The sequence below is a fragment of the Lutra lutra genome, chromosome 15, assembly GCF_902655055.1.
Source record: "Lutra lutra chromosome 15, mLutLut1.2, whole genome shotgun sequence".
In the NCBI taxonomy this organism is placed as follows: Eukaryota; Metazoa; Chordata; class Mammalia; order Carnivora; family Mustelidae; genus Lutra; species Lutra lutra.
The window spans coordinates 14,657,847-14,664,713 of NC_062292.1; positions in this window are offsets into that span (position 1 = coordinate 14,657,847).

A 6,867-nucleotide genomic window follows, 5' to 3' on the forward strand; every position below is an offset into this window, starting at 1 on the left:
GCCTAGTGAGCCCCTCATTATTCTAATCACCTGTTTTAGTTAATAATTCTTTATAGTAACATTTTTGTGTTCAAATTACTGTGCAAGCTCTCTCTTCTGACTGACACATATAGCATCACATACCTGGAAGGAAATTTAAAAGTCCAACCTCTAAATTGCCAAACCTGAATGTTTGGGAAATTGTTGGATAACAGAGACAAACCTCCCAGTTTTTATTCAATTGCTTGGCAGAGTTGTTTTTTTGTGTTTGTTTTTGTTGTTGTTGTTTGTTTTATGATTTTATTTATTTGACACAGAGAGAGAGAGAGAGAGTGCACAAGCAGGCAGAGCATCAGGCAGAGGGAGAAGGAGAAGCAGGCTCTCTGCTGAGCAGGCAGCCCAATGTGGGGCTCGATCCCAGGATACTGGGATCATGACCAGAGCCAAAGGCAGGAGCTTAACCGCCTGAGCCACCCAGACATCCCCGCTTGGAAGTTTTATGCGTGGTGAATAATTATTTCCATCTTCCTTACTGCTGTCTGTCTTTAACTGAAGAACCTAGAAAGCACAGTCTCTCCGAACCACTGGGGCATAGAGCCTAGGGGAGCACTTCTGACTTGGAGGTAGCTAATGATGGACAAGCCCTCCGAGATAGATAAATAATCCCTGAGCAGAATTAAGTATCTTTTGGAAGGTTCCTCCTGGACCAGTGCCCTTCCCACAAAACAGTTGCTTTTTTCCACTTGTCCCTGGTTAGAGCTGGAGAAACTGAGGCTTCTTGGATTAGGTCGTATTACCTAATGATTATACGCATAAGTTTTTGAATCAGACACACTTATCATTAACCAGCTCTATGACCTTGGACAAGTTGCTTAACCCGTCTTGTGCCTCAGTTGTCACACGGATGTGTGAAGTCCGCATAATAGCGGATTTTGCTTCCAGAGCGCTATTGCAAGGATTAGATGAAATCATACACTTGGTAAGGAATTCTGTGTAAAGCATTTCACCTGGCACCTGCAAGTGTGATGGTGGACGTGCTTGCTGAAAAGTGTAAGACAACACGTTGTCAGGTGTTTAGTCAACGTGCTGTCAGATCCAAGACCATTTGTTTTTTTGTTTGTTTTGTTTTTATTTTTTTTTTAAGATTTTTTTAATTCATTTATTTGACACAGAGAGATCACAAGCAGGCAGAGAGGCAGGCAGAGAGAGAGGAGGAAGCAGGCTCCCTGCTGAGCAGAGAGCCCGATGCGGGGCTCGATCCCAGGACCCTGAGATCATGACCTGAGCCGAAGGCAGCAGCTTAACCCACTGAGCCACCCAGGCGCCCCGATCCAAGACCATTTGTAAGCGAGCTGAGTGACCAGTCTGCGGACCGATAGTCAGAGCCTGTGACTTTTCCACAAGTGGCACTGGCTGTCTGTGCTTTGTTCCTCAGCTTCTGTTCCTACTCCTATCCCCAACTCCAGACCCAAAAATATCAATTCTTAAGACACATGATCTCTAGTACAATTTGTCAGGAAGTCTAGAAAGCACTTTCCAAGAGAAAAATCATTTGAGCCACACGGGTCATTGTAAATGTTCTACTAGCCCCACATTTTACAAACTAAAAATAAAACAGGTAAAATTAATTTTAATAATATATATGTATGTATTTAACCATATGTATATGATTCATAGAATATATGTAATATTACCATTTTAAAATGTAATCAGTATTTAAAATACTATCAATATATTGCACATTCTTTTTTTCTGGCCTTTGAAATCTGGTATGTAACAAACATGACATTTCTCAATTCAGGCAAGCCACATCGAGTGTTCAATGGCCGCCATCTGGCGAGTAACTGACCACCATATTGAACAGAGGAGTTCCAGATCATCCAACCCAGACCCTTCATTCTAAGAAGATGACACAGAGGCTCAAAGAAGTTTTATGGATTGTCCTTCCTTAGTCATGAAGCTACACAGTGGCAAAATCAGGACTAGAATCCAAAGCACCTGACCCCTGGGTTTAAAACCCAGCCCTGCTCTTTATTAGCTGTGTGATTCAGGTCAAATTTTCTTACCTCTCTGAGCTTCAGTTTCCTTTTCTATAAAATGGGAAGTTCTCCAAAGTTGTGCTAAGGATTGAAGAAGAGGATGGATGTAAGGCACTTAGGCCACAGCAAGCACTGGCTAACTGGAGTAGTAAGTGACCTTAATCGGCTTCACCAACCACACAGTCTTTCCACTGACTTCAGCTTACTCCAGCGGGAGGCAGAGAAGAACTGGCCTCCCGTTGCTCACCGCCGGCTTTTGGGGGGTGCCTCAGTCAGTCCAGCAAGCATGGTGTCATGGTACTGCACACACCCATCCCGGCTTTGGCAAGGCTCTTCCTCTGTTTCCAACTCAGAAAGCAGAAAGTCGATCTGCCTTTCAAGGTTCTCTTCATAAAGGAGACATGATGGATTTTTTTCTTTTTTTTTAATTAATTAATTAACTTTTTAAAAATAAACATATAACGTATTTTTATTCCCAGGGGTACAGGTCTGTGAATCACCAGGTTTACACATTTCACAGCACTCATCACAGCACACACCCTCCCTCCCCAATGTCCATATCCCCACCACCCTCTCCCAACCCCCCTCCCCCCAGCAACCCTCAGTCTGTTTTTTGAGATTGAGTCTTTCATGGTTTGTCTCCCTCCCAATCCCATCTTCTTTCATTTTTTCTTTTCCTACCCCCCAACATCTCATCTCCACTTCCTCATATCAGGGAGATCGTATGATAGTTGTCTTTCTCTGATTGACTTATTTCGCTAAGCATAATACCCTCTAGTTATGATGGATTTTTTTCTAAATTTCATCCAGAAGAATAAAGTTACAGGGAGTGGGTCATGAAGTGTCCCTCCTATCCCAGTCCCTGGTGACCCTGAGGGCCCCTGACTCACCTGCTTCCCCTGTTGACCCTCCCTGCCCACCCAGAAGCCTTGTGCTGGCTCCACAGGAGATAATGTCATTTGTTGACATTTCCCAGGTGACAACAAAGTCAAGCCCTCTTTTAGGGATCTGAGTCTTTGCATATAATTACCAGACAAATTACCCTCAGGGAACTGAGGCTTGACATTCTTCTTTGTCAAGAGGAACCACACCTCAGAGAAAGGGGGTGGAAAGGGAACCACCGCCACTTTTCTGGGCCTTTCTTCATTTATGGATCTCAAAGGGAGCCTTGAATGGGGAAGGAACAGAGGATTCCAGGCTCTAATCATTTCTCAAGAAAGAAAGAAAGAAAGAAAGAAAGAAAGAAAGAAAGAAAGAAAGAAAGAAAGAAAGAAAGATTGATTTCCATGGATGTGTACTCTGGAAGGGAGTGCATAAACTGAGCGCAGCAAACAGAACATTTCCACTTTCAATGAACGAATGTCTACTTGGCATCCTACCCTTTGTAAAACATGTGGCTAAACATTATTTTTAAGCTTCAAGAAACTTACAACCTGTTTGGAAGAAAATGCGTAAGAATTTGCTTTACACAATATTGATATAGACGGAAATATGATATAATACTTTACATTAACTATTGATGTATACTTATAGCTATATCATTATTAATAGAATAGAAGACTGTTAATTAAAACAACTATAGATCTGCTACCCCAAGGGCTTAGGAATGAAGGCTGGGTGTCCTTCTAGAGGACTTGTCCCTAAGTCCTAGAGGCTTTAGGGAGGTGGCAGAGGTTGAAACATCAACTGAATTTAAATGAGATCGAAGGAAATTCCAGGGAGAGAGTGTGAAGAGGTGACAGGAAGCCAGACTTAAAGAAAGGAAAGTCCAGGCTTGTGTAGGGGACCAAAGTGCTGGATGAGGTTTTTGAGAGGTGGGATGTGGGAAGGAGTTTGGAGAGGAAGGTTGTGCTCTATTTGGTCAATGGGAGGGTCTAGCGCCCTCTCTGTGCCAAGCCCTATGCTGGACCTTGAAGAGAGGGCTGTTTGCAAAGAGCCCACGGAGCCCCTGTCCCAGCTTAAATGCCTGGCTTGGGAATTTGGTCAGCTATTTTAATTTTATGGTAATGAACCTCCACACTGAGATACATGCTGCAAAGAACAACTTCCCCTTCCCCTTGCACTTCTAACCACAGTTTTTTTCCAACAAGGGCATGAGTGATGCCCATTTGACCTTGAAGTTCAGGGTCAATAGCAGGAATAAGAATAAAAGCAAAAAGTGGGAGAAGAGACTAGACCGAGAAAAGAATGTATGGGGAATCACTGCCATTAAGGTTCTTGGGAGTCTGAGAACTTCATTTTTGTTTTAAATAGCTTTTATTTTATTTTATCTTATTTAAAGATTTTGTTTATTTATTTAACAAAGAGAGACACAGTGAGAGAGGGAAGACAGGCCGGGGAAGTGGGAGAGGGAGAAGCAGGCTTCCCGCCAAGCAGAGAGCCCAATATGGGGCTCGATCCCAGGACCCTGAGATCATGACCTGAGCCTAAGGCAGACACTTAACAACTGAGCCACCCAGGCACCCAGAGTCTGAGAACTTCTAATAAATATCATTTTACTGCATTGGCACCCTGGGCTTGGCTTACTGAAGAATAATACATTATGACGGGTTTGTGAAACCCATTACCTGATGAGGAGGCGCCCACCACAAAACTAGAGGCAATTTTAGCTGTATTAGACTTTTCATTCACCAAAGGCATCTTGTCTCACATTTTCTTATATCGATAGCTGCTTAACCTGGTTTTGCGAAATAAATAACCAACCCAGGAGCTCATTCTGATTACCTCCTGCCCTTTGGGTACCTTATTTATGCCTCCTCTTTTAAATAATGTTTGCACTTTCAGACTTCCCTTTCCCTTCTTCCAGAGATTTTCCTAAGAATCTAGCAGGATTCTTTAAAACAAAACAAACAAAAACACTTGAAAGCAAATTTATCCATCTAGTTGCCTTTGGCCTTAAAAATCTTCCCGGTGAATCTTTAATTCCCTGACAAACTTCTTTTTCACCATCTGTAAATGGTGCTGACAACGAACACCAAACGAAAGTATTAGCCCAAGAATTCCCATCATGTGAATGTGTTTGAATGCTTTTCTCATCTTCAGACTTGGATCCGGCTCAAGCCATTAACACTTTTCCTAAGAGTAGACACCTTCCTGAAGTCACACCTGAAACTTAAAAAAAGCTGATGTCAGCCAAAGGCAGTCATCCCCTCCGTCAGGGGTTGTCTTCCCCTTTGCTAAAGAACTGAAATCAGATGAGTTGCTGACATCTGGTGGTTGCTAAGCAGAGTGTAAGCTCAGTCTCTGAAGGTCTTCCACCTCGGGTTACAATAAATTCCCCAGCCTCCAATTCCTGGAGGTCTCTTCTTGACGGAAGAACATTTTTTTTTTTTTAATCCAAAGAGATAGCAAGAATGCAGACTACAACCCAATGCAAGCGATCCTCCGTGGCACTGAGAAGATGAGTGTGGGCAACTAGAATCAAAAGTCAGCTTCCTGGGAGCAGCCAAGAGTCCTTGGATTTGGACAAGATGAGACCTGGTCCCAAGATACTTGACGAATCATGGAAGGTGAACCACACAGGGGAATCTCTTTTGGGGACAGGTAATATTTTTGCTGTAGCTGGAAAATTTTCTACTCCGTTTTCACTTTGCTGCTTGAGTATTTTAAGAAGCTGTTCATGTGTTGGGGATACATAGAGTGGAAAGTGGTTTCCACTTTTTTGGAATTCTTGTACTCTTCTGCCTCTCTGCTCACAAAGTGTGGCCGGAAGCTGGTGGAAGTGTAATGGACTTCAGCTCTTTGCTCGCAAAGGTTTTTTGAACTCCATCTCCAGAGGACAAGGGGGAATCTTTGCCCTGGACCAGACAAAGGCATCTAGCAATAAGGCTCTCAGAGCCTAGTCATGGGTCGGGAACTACAAAATTCAAGGGTGGGGAGGAAGGCTTCCCCAAAGTTACAGGCAGAAAGGAGATTAGTCACTATTCTAAAATGCTATTTGATCTCTTCATAGCTCTCATTTCTCAATACATGCATTTTGTTTATTAGTGTTCCTGGATTTTGCTTCTCTACTTTTGTTTTGCCTTGTCTACTTAATACTCCTAATCCCTAAATTAGAAAATGAAATTTGAAAGCAAGCACTTCACTTGTCTCCTTCACCATTTATATCCCCAGCACCTGAAATGTTGTTTAGTACATGATAAAGTTCTCAAGTTCAATTTTTAAAAGTGACCAACACTCCTTTAGTCCCATCCGAAGGTCAAAAGGGAGTCCCTCCCTCACCTTCCTTTCTTCTAGAAAGTCCACAGGAAGGTCATGTTCAGGGATACCACAGAAGAGCCATAGCAACTCTATATTTGCTTCCTTGATTGACAGCCCAGAGCAGAGGGCAGACACCCCAAGGCCAGCCACATGGGCTCCTGAAGGGTGACTGTTGTGAACAGGAATGAAGGCTGCCTTCCCCATAAGGCCTTCCAAGTGTTCTAGAGAACTGGAGACAGAAATCTTTATGGGCAAGGTTGACTATATTGCAACACATGTTCTTGGTACTAAATTGCTCTCCGGGTGTGCGTGAGTCTGTGGGGGCTGTGGGAAGTGTGTTGGAAAACTTTCCCTGTGTCTCCAACTAAATGGTTTCCTGAGGAAATGAGAAATGGAGGTGGGGTGGGTGGGAAGGAATGAAAAAATTCCAGTAAGAAAAAAAAAAATGACTTTTTTTTTTTCCTTTGGAACAGGGGGGTTATTGGCAGATCTGAAATTCCAGGATCTCTATGTATTAGAAACACAAAAGGCTTAAATTTTTTTTTTTAATTTAAAAACATGGGGTAGGAAAGTCTACAATAAGCACTTAAGAGATAATACATTTGAATTGAGGGGGTTGGGGAAGGTTGGCCCAGGGTGATGAGAACCC